Consider the following 10,389-nt stretch of genomic DNA (forward strand, 5'->3'; position numbering starts at 1 on the left):
TATTCTAGAAACGTACTAATTCCCTATTAAATATTTTATAATGACTGTATACAGCACAAAATGAACCAAATATTTTGATGCTTTCATTGTAAAGCAAACCAACAAACAAAAAATTCTTTTGGCTGTGTAAATAGGTATAATGTCTATGTACAAATAAACGTGAGTGGGTTTTTTTGAGCATGGAGTAGGTTGTGGAAGGGTATGTATGAGAACGCTTGCCATAAGAACATTGGGGTGCAAACTGCAATCAGAAGGGTAATGAGGGACATCAATAATTTCTCTGAACCTAGTTTTCTACTGTGTCTCTAGCAATAATAACCAGATATCTTGAAAATAAATAAGTGTAAGAGAAAAAGACATGTTTAATAAACATCTTAGGAGAATTACTTTTTTCCAGCATCACTGAGATTTAATTACAAATAAAAATTTATATATTTAAGGTGTACAAAGTGATGCTTTGATATATGTATATATTATGCAATGACTACCACAATCAACCTAATTAACATATCACCTCACATAATTACCATTTTTTTCTGTGAGAACAATTAAAATCTACTCTCTTAGCAAATTTCAAGTTTACAATATAGTATTAAGTATAGTCACCATGCTGTACATTATATCTTCAGAATTTATTCATCCTGCACAACTGGAACTTTGTATATTGGTAATTCCCTGGTGGTCTAGTGGTTAAGACTCTGTGCTTCTACTGCAGGGGGCACGTGTTCCATCGCTGGTCCTGGTCGGGAAACTGAGCTCCTGTATGCCACGTGGTGCAGCCAAAAAAAAAACCAAAAACAAAAACGCAAAAAGATGTTCAACATCATTAGCCATGAGGGAAATGCAAATTAAGACTGCAGTAAGACACCATTGCATACTATTGGAACAGCTAAATTAAAAAACAGTGATGATACCCAATGTTGGCAAGGATGCAGAGAAACTGGATCTCTCACATATTGCTGAGGGGAATGTAAAATGGTACACCTGCTCTGGAAAAGCTTGGTAGATAATTTAAAAACTAAATATACACTTACCACATGACTCTTCAATCTTCCTCTTCAACATTTATCCCACAGAAATAAAAATTTGTCTACAAAAACTGTTGTACACGAATGTTCATAGCAGCTCCATTTTTAATAATCAAAAAGTGGAAATAACACAAATGTCCTTCAATGAGTGAATGGTTAAACAAACTGTGGTACATATATACCATGGAGTGTTACTCAGCATTACAAATGAATGAACTATTAATACTCACACAAGTTAGATGGAGCTTAAGGTTATTACACTGGGTAAAAAAAATAGAACCTCAAAATATTACATATTTATGATTTCATTTATATAACATTATCTAAATGAAAAAAATGTAGAGATGGAAAACAGATTCCCAGGGTTTAGGCATGGAGGTGGATGAGGAGTGTGTGACTGTAAAGGGGTGTATGATAGAGTTCCTTTGTGGTGATGGAACAATTATGTATCCTTATTGTGGTAGTGGTTATACAAATCCATACATGTGACAGCATTTCATAGAACTTACAGACACACACATACACCGACACAGAGAGAGAGAGAGAGAGAAATGAGTGCATGCAATAACTAATGAAATCTGAATAAAGTCTATAATCTAATTGATAGTATTCTACTAAAGTCAATTTCCTGATTTTGATAATGTACTATGGTTATGCTACCATAGTACCTACCATGTGGTAGTATGCTACCGTAAAAGGAAGCTGAATGAAGGATACACAGGAATTCTTTGTACTATTTTCACAATCCATTATGAATGTAAAATTACTTCAACATATAAAGTTAAATAAAAGTAAATAATAATGAAAATAATTAGAACAATAATGATCATTTGTGTTAGTATTAATTGATGGATAATCTCATATGATCCTCACAGCAATCCTATGATTTAGAAAATATTATTAATTCTACATCACAGGATTGCCATGAGGTGTCAATGAGGAAGTCTTTTGGAAGATTAAAAGCAACATAGAATTATAAGCCATTATATTATCACAACACATCTCAAATTTTTGTATACATCCCCTATAAAAGCACACAGGCATGCACACACACTTATATAGACACATTTACAAATCAAAATGGCCAACTTCACATATCAGAAAGGAGAAAACTCTGTCTTGGAAAGATCTTGCATTTCCTTTAATTTAGTCATCCTAGAATAAAAGGCTGTCATGAATTTGTCAAATTAACACTTGTTAAGTGGAGCACAGAGTGTCAGATCACAGCAGAATTTGAAATAGAGAAGTTTATTACTCACAGGTCCTGGAGGAATTACGGGGCACCCCTTGAGGGGTCACACAGGGAGGTCAAGGCAGAGTGCAGCCAGAGGGAGAGACAGGACCTAGGGCACATGCTTTTATTAGGGTCCATGGGTGGAGTGCTTTGGGGTTTCCAGGTTACGGTGGGATTGATCAATTCAAGTCAAAAGAGTGAAGTTTTGGTAAGCCCCATGGGTGTCTTATCTAAAGGGCACGTAAGAGGGGAGACTGTTGATCACAAGGACTCTTGGGGAAGTTGTATCAGGAACTTATATTTACCTATGACTTTGCCAGCTGCTATGTAGGGCATGTGCTTGCATGAGGGACTCGTGTCTGTGTAAGGCCCGCTCAGGCCATTTGGTTGAACAAAATGGATGCCAAGGCAGCAATATCATGGAGTAGCTTAGCTAAACTCTCAACAAAAGCACAAAGTGACACTTTCATAAATATGGAAAGCCAATATTTAGATTAATATCTAAATTTAAAATATTTCATGAAATCCTTAAATAAAGAGGGTATAGCAGGCATTTGAAACACCAGATCCTCAATGGTATTGTAATGCTACAATAATGAAAACCTTGCACTATTGGCTCAATTAATGACAAAGATCAATATACTTAATTGAGAGTTGAATTGCTCTTGCATAAAGTAAGTATTTAACAGAAATAGACATCCACAGATATATTGTCAATTTATAACATAGCCAAACTCAGTCCATGTGTGTTAAAATTTAGATTTAAAAAAAATTAGAATTAAAAAAAAATAGGCATCATTATTTACAATTGCTAAGACATGAAAGCAACCTAAGTGTTCACGGATAGATGAATGGATAAAGAAAATGTGGTACATATCCACAACGAAATATTATGCAGCCATAAAAAAGAAGGAAACCTTGCCATCTGTGACAACATGGATGGATCTTGAGGACATTGTGCTAAGTGAAATAAGTCAGGCAGAAATAATCTCACTTACATGTGGAAGCTAAAATAAATAAATAAAACCAAATTCATGGAAAAAGAGATCAGATTTGTGGTTACCTGAGGCAGAGGATGGGATTGGGAGAACTGGATGAAGGTGGTAAAAAGTTATACACTTACAGTTATAAAATAAGTATTAGGGATGTAATATAAAACATGATGACTATAGTTAACATTGCTGTGTGGTATATTTGATAGTTGCTGAGAGAGCAAATAGTAAAAGTTCTCACAAGGAAAAAACATTTTTTTATAACTATATGAGGTGATGAGTGTTAACCAAACCTCTTGTGGTCATCATTTTGCAGTATATGTGTGTCAAGTCATTATGCTGTACCTCTTGAACTTATACAGTGCTCTTTGTTAATTATATCTCAGTAAAACTGGAAAAATAAAATAATTTTCAACCCCCCCCCCCCCCAAAAAAAAGGCATTACTTACTTTCACCCAGATGGAGGTTCATGGTGAGTTATTTAATGAAAAAGATGGATTATGTAAGATTAATTCTACTTGGTAAAAATGCTATTTTGTTTCAAGGTCTCCAGTGAGTCACCGGATCAAGATGTAGCCTTAGTCAAACTCTATAACCTCCCTTGGAAAATTACTCCAAACTGATTACCTGAAAGCTCAGGTAACAGCCTAGCTAATGGACAAGTGTTGAAGTCAGTGAGAAAAACACACATGATCCCATGTTTTCAGAAGCTACCAAGGCCAAACTTTATGGACTGGCTTTGAAGAGACAGAGAAACATAAATGCTGTTATCATCACAATATTTGATTCTATACAACGACTTGCATGAATACATGCAATTTTGGAGTATTATATATATTTCTAAATGTGGCAAATGTTGAATAAAATGAACTAGGCAATTAATATTGATTAAAGAAGAAGTATGAAATGAAGGGTAATGGAGAAGGTACTACTTTTGTTTTTTTATGTTCCGTTGCCTGGTATCACTAGCAATGGTGAAAAATAATTTGCAATGTTATTAAGAAAATTATTATGAAAAATAATAAAATAATTGATACCATAGATCAGCTATTTGATATGTCGTTGCAAATAAGAAAAAAATGATAATAATGATAATCATTAACACTTGATGCTTACTTACATTTTCTGGCAGAGAGCTTAGTGCTTATATGTAGATTATCCCCCTTGACCCTCACAACAATCTTACTCTATAAAAATATTATGAATTGTATATCACAGAATTTTCATGAGAATTCAGAGAGGCAACATATGTAAAGACCCTTTTGGAATCTGAAAAGTAGTAACAGAAACATAAACGGTTTTATTTATACTATCACAAAATTAAATTTCATTAAAAATACACATTTAATAATCACATTTGAGGGAGTTCCCTGGTGATCCCTGGTTAGGACTCTGCGCTTTCACTGCCACCGGGAAACTAAGATCCCACAAGCCGCGCGGCGCCGCCAAAAAATGTTTTTAAAAATCATATTTGATTTGCTGTTTAGAATTCACTTTGCTGTCTATGAGATACGAAGTTGAACTAGCCCGGGACAACTACGGTAAGAAAAAGAAGAGGAAGTGAGAAAAGCAGCTGTCCCAGACCCCCGCCCAGCAGCAAGTCCAGGAGGCAGAAGGTGCTCTGGCCTCCAAAAGGAAGAAGCCATGTGTCCCGTACCTGCCCCCTGAGAAGCCCTGTGACAGCCCTGCCTCCTCCCACGGCAGCATGCTGGACTCCCCGGCCAGCCCCTCAGCGGCCTTGGCCTCCCCGGCTGCCCCGGCCGCCACCCGCTCGGAGCAAGCCCAGCCCCTCTCCCTCACCACCAAGCCAGAGACCCGGGCCCAGCTGGCTCTCCACTCGGCTGCCTTCCTGTCAGCGAAGGCTGCCGCCACCTCCTCTGGCCAGATGGGCAGCCAGCCCCCAACCCTGTCCCGGCCCCTCCCCCCGGGGTCCGTGCCCACAGCTCTGCTGACGTGCCCCCCTTCCTTCCCAGCCACGCTCCATGCCCACCAGGCCCTCCCCGTGCTCCAGGCCCAGCCTCTTTCCTTGGTCACCAAGTCTGCCCACTAAGCTGCCCCCTGACCTATGCAGGCTGTCACGTGACTCATCGAGTAGTAATGATGCAGCAGCAGCAGAGGAAGAAAAACAAGGTGACTTTATTGGTCAATATTTGACCACTCCGGACTGTTCTGTAGAGTGACTGGTAACAGCAGCACTTTACGTTCTGTAGATGTAAACAGTAGCTGATCTTAAGGCTTTTTTGAAAAACAAAACAAAACAAAACAAAAAATCTTTAAAAAACAAGAACTGAAAAGTAGTGTGTTATTCTTCCTATATGTGCAGCAGTGGATGGACCTGGGCAGAAAACACCTCTGTCTCTACCTCCTGGACTCTCTGCCCTCCTCCCTCTTCCCATCACCCGCCAGCGTCCCGGCTTCCCCCACCCAGCCTGCATGTTGGTCGTTCCTGCCATTTCTAGCCCGCAGCCTCTTCATCTACATCCCATTCCTGGACATTCCCTTTTACTTGGCCCACGTTTTTCTCCTTTGCTCAGTTCCGTGGGTTCTTGCCTTCATCTTCGTCCTCTGCCCAGTGTAAGGCTGTCACCATGTGAGAAGACACCTCGGCCTCGTTTGTCTCCACCAGCGTCCCCTTTCCCTCAGTGGCCCTAATGCCCCAGCCTCCAGCTTTTGGTGGGGGGAAGAGGTCCTCTGCAATGGTTCTTCCCCGCGTTTAAAGGGACTCAAGGTGCCTGCCACTTCCTCAGCGAAGAAGCCTGTGTTCCACCCGCTTACCAGTCGAGATGTCCCCTCACAGCCCCGGAGTGTCAGACAGGACCTGGCTCTGAGGTCTGGCTCCTGTCACCCGGGTCGGGTCCGTGCTAACACAATCTGCCAAAGCTCTAAAGACCCTCCTCCCTCCCCCATCACCTCACACGCTTCTTCTGCATTTCTTTTCATTTTTATGGGGTTTTGGGGAACAATTTAAACTCCCAGTTGTTTATTTTCACAAAAGGAAATAAAATTGCCACTGCAAGAAAAAAAATTTTTTTTTAAATCTTGTTTGATTTGTTTAGAATTCCCTTTGCTATCTATGAGATATGAAGTTGAACTAGGTTGTTAGTGATAGTCCCTAAAATAAAAGCTCTGCTTAACTTGTTTCATATGATTATTCACGAAACATTCTGATTACGATGATATAGTGTGTAGTTTGGTTTTAATATCCCAATGCCCCAAACAAATGAATATTATTAATCACCTTAAAAAACTAAGAAAATCCACTGAAAATTTTTAAAAATCAGTAATATAGTTTGGTGAGAGAAGCAATATTTAAGGAAGTAAATACAACCAGTGGCTTCCCTATGTATCAGCAATAAGTCTTTTAAAAATAACAATTCATAAAAGAATCTATCCACAGCAGAAAGAAAAAATTAAAAGATGTCAATGAATAAATTTAAGCATACAAAATGTCCTGGTTGTATATAAATACTGTCCTCTTGTGTGTGTGTGTGTGTGTGTGTGTGTGTGTGTGTGTGCGTGTGCGTGTGTGTGTGTGTGTGTGTGTTCCCACATGCAATAGATCCTGGATGGAAAAACAATCTACTGAAAATAGCTAATCAAATTATAATTTGAAAGTGATTTTCTTTTTTAGACATTGGACATAGTATTGTTACAGTCTAAGCAAATGTGAATATCTATAAGAAACCAAATAAAGAATGCCAATGAATAATATTTAATACATTAAACTGTACTATAAAGCTATAATCATTAAAACAACCATTGGATCAATAGCTCAAATGGATATGGGGAAATTCAACACTTGCAACTCAATTCTCACCGTTAAATGGATACATTACACACATTTTTAAAGGTTGTATTTGAAAATATCCCCGAAATAAAAATCTACTAACAAGTACATCCTTAATGATTTGTTGAATGAGGAAAACAATTAGCAGATGAGTGTATAAATTATGACTTCCTTTTTGTGAAATAAAAAAGGTTTAAAAAATGTCTCTCTATTTACATACTATGGGTGAGTATATATAATTTTATGGGAGGAAAATGATGACGAGAAATTCTTACATGCTATTAGTAATTGTTAAGGCTAGGCTTCCACTAAGTTTGATAATTAAATGGAAGCATCAGGGTATATTCTCCATTGCAACTCAATCCATTAATTATTTATCAAATGTGTAACGTGAAAATAATAAAATAATGACAGAGAAGTTAATTCCAACACTTTAGCATTTTACTTACTTTAAAATACATATTATACATTATTTCCAAATACCAGAGTTATTTTTCTTAAGTTATATGAAACACTAGTTACCCATACCAATTATGATACCTTTAAAATTTTTCTATTAAAAAAAGCTATCAGCAACCAAGTTAATTGGTTTCTTGACCCACTAGGTGGGACACTGAAATAGAACAATTTGGTAATTGTGGGTTATTAAGATAGAAAAATAATGGAGGAAATGTTTAAGAGTAATCCTGTATCTTTAACAGCAAAACAACAAAATAGCAATATATTCGAACGTTTGTTAATATATGGTTTTGTTGCTAAAAACTTAGTTTTGTACTTAAAGTTTTATACTTACTTAAAACTTACCAACATATAAGTAACTTGAGTAAATCTATTAACTAGCTAATATTAAGTCCCACTATTAAGTTGACATCTCAATGTTGTTTGGCTTTCAGGTGGCTGTCAGTGCAACCCTGGGTGAGTTGGCACCAAAGTCTCTACAAACTTGTTTTGTGAGGGAGGACCTGGATCCCAAAATACAGAAGAGTATCAAATGTCTAAGAGGCTCATATTAGGCATAATCCCAAAATAAGTACCACCTGAATGGTTTGGAAGAAGAACCTAAGGCACATATTTTTGGGATGATGTGTGTGGAGGATTATTTTAATTGTGATTCATGAAGAGAGCTATTACCATTCACTTAGGAAAACCAAGAAATTCATGTTGAAAAAAATTGAGAACTTATAGTTTGCTCTGGAAGGAGGCAGGCAGACAGCAATTGTATAATAACCAATAGCTTTACCAATTATCAAAGTTAATCCATCAGGAATGGAAAAACAAAAACCAAAACAAAATGAAGAGATAATCTAAAATTCTAAAGGATAAACTTCTCAGGTATTTTCAAGGACACTTAGGATGAAAAACATTTTTTTCACAGAAAGATTTAAGAAAGAAGTTTCAAAAATGATAAACATGGAAAAAAAAGGCTCAATATTGTAAAGTTGTTAATATTTCATGAATTAACTTATAGTCATTCTAGAATTAAAAGTCCTAATATAGCCTAATGTAATTTTTGTAAGTTTAATTAAGTGAGGTAATGGTAATCTCCAAAAATAAATTGGTGGTATATGACATAGAAGCAATGGATAAGTAGAATAGGAAAAGCAATTGAATAATGGTTACTCTACTATAAAGCTATAATAATTTAGACAGTTTGCTGCTGGGTCAGTCATTGGTCATTGCAACTTATTTGAGAGGTAGCTGTAGCACAAAGTCAATATCTGTCAGAAAACCACACATAAATCCTCAATTTAAAACATATGCCTGAATTCAGCCCTCATGGGTTAAAATTTAAGTTTCATAATTTTCAAACATTTCAGACATTAATTCATGAAGCAATTTGACTTAGACATCTGTGATGTACTTAGTTTTTACAGTGTGATGAAACATGAAAAAATAAATTTATACAATATTTCCCATTGTTAAAAAAATTCTCAAATACCTTAGAGTTTGTGTGTATGTGTGTGTATGTATGTATATATTAGGATTTCTTTTGAGCATACAGAAAAGTACGGAGGAAATACACTAAACAATTTGCCTTGCTTATAAAAGGGCTGGAGAAATATATAGGGTGTGATGGGAGATCATTGCACTTTCTTTATGTCTTTACATTATTTACTATTTCAAAATGAGCAAATATTTCTCTTTAATTAAGATACAATTTAAAAAGAAAATGCAATGTGGTTAAATATGAAAGGAAACTTTGCTTAATTCTTCTATAACTGACGAGCAGTACACTTTGTGCTTTTAAGTGGATTACCTTGCTCGGTCTTTACACACATAAAAAAATATAGTATAGTTGTTAGTTCTACATTATAGACTGGTCAGAGTGACTAAAGAGATTGATACATGAGAAAATTATCACTAAAGAGCTTACAATGTTCAGGTCCATCCTTAAAAATTAAATATAAATAAATATGAAATAGATAAAAACATTTTCACTGCTGACTTTTGAAATGTTATTTAGAATCTATGAATTTTTACTAAAGTTAATCACATTATCAACTTACAATTTTGGAAAGTAACTTATAGTCATCCTCAATTTACAAAAAAAAGGCAATAAAAAATCTTGTTTTTCTGTGTATATTTAAATACATACAGGCATATGTATTTTTAAGAGAACAACCAGGAAATATACCACATTGTTAATACTTCTTACTATAGGAGATATGAGGCAGAGAAGGTTGGTGTGGGTGAGAAGGATTGCTAATTTTTATTATATATCCTTAGCTAGTTCCATCTGAGATAGTGAGAAGGACTTATTTTGTTATTTAAAATAGTCAGTAGAGATAAAGAGATAAAAATGAAAGGTTCTACAGGCAAATCATTTCATAAGAAAATTTTAAAAGTCACTTACCTTCTAGAAACTATAAATTTTCTCTTCTGTAAACCAAAGATATTAACCATACTTAATATTAAATTTGGAAAAAAGTAGCAGCACTGATGATGATTATTAAGATTTACAGACTACTTACACGGCAGGCTGACTGCTTGGTGTGTACTTGTGGATAATCTCACTTGAACCTTGTAAAAGTTCTATGATACAGATGATATTATTAATTCTGATGATTCAGTTCCTCTTGGAAATTGAGAAGAGATAAAAACAAGCTATTAAATTATCACATTTGCTTCAAAGCCAAAATACACATTTAATTATGTTCTCTTGATATCCTCCTTAGAAGCCAACTATCTATATATCAGGATGTGATTATCTAGACTAATCCTTCGTATTAGCTATGCTTAATCACCCCTATTCCATTAATTGTCATTTTATGCCTCAAGGTCTCAGATGAAACTGGAGTTCAAGAAACTTGAAACTCAGTTCAAGGAACTGCCACAGGTAAACACTGC

The 10,389-nt window shown here is 35.9% G+C and overlaps 1 pseudogene; it reads left to right on the forward strand.

The window, feature by feature from the left end:
• The first annotated feature begins 4,758 nt into the window (after positions 1-4,758).
• Positions 4,759-5,309, forward strand: LOC137756461 (transcription factor 7-like 1 pseudogene; annotated as a pseudogene).
• The last annotated feature ends 5,080 nt before the right edge of the window (positions 5,310-10,389 follow it).

This window comes from Eschrichtius robustus, chromosome X, assembly GCF_028021215.1.
Source record: "Eschrichtius robustus isolate mEscRob2 chromosome X, mEscRob2.pri, whole genome shotgun sequence".
Classification (NCBI taxonomy): domain Eukaryota; kingdom Metazoa; phylum Chordata; class Mammalia; order Artiodactyla; family Eschrichtiidae; genus Eschrichtius; species Eschrichtius robustus.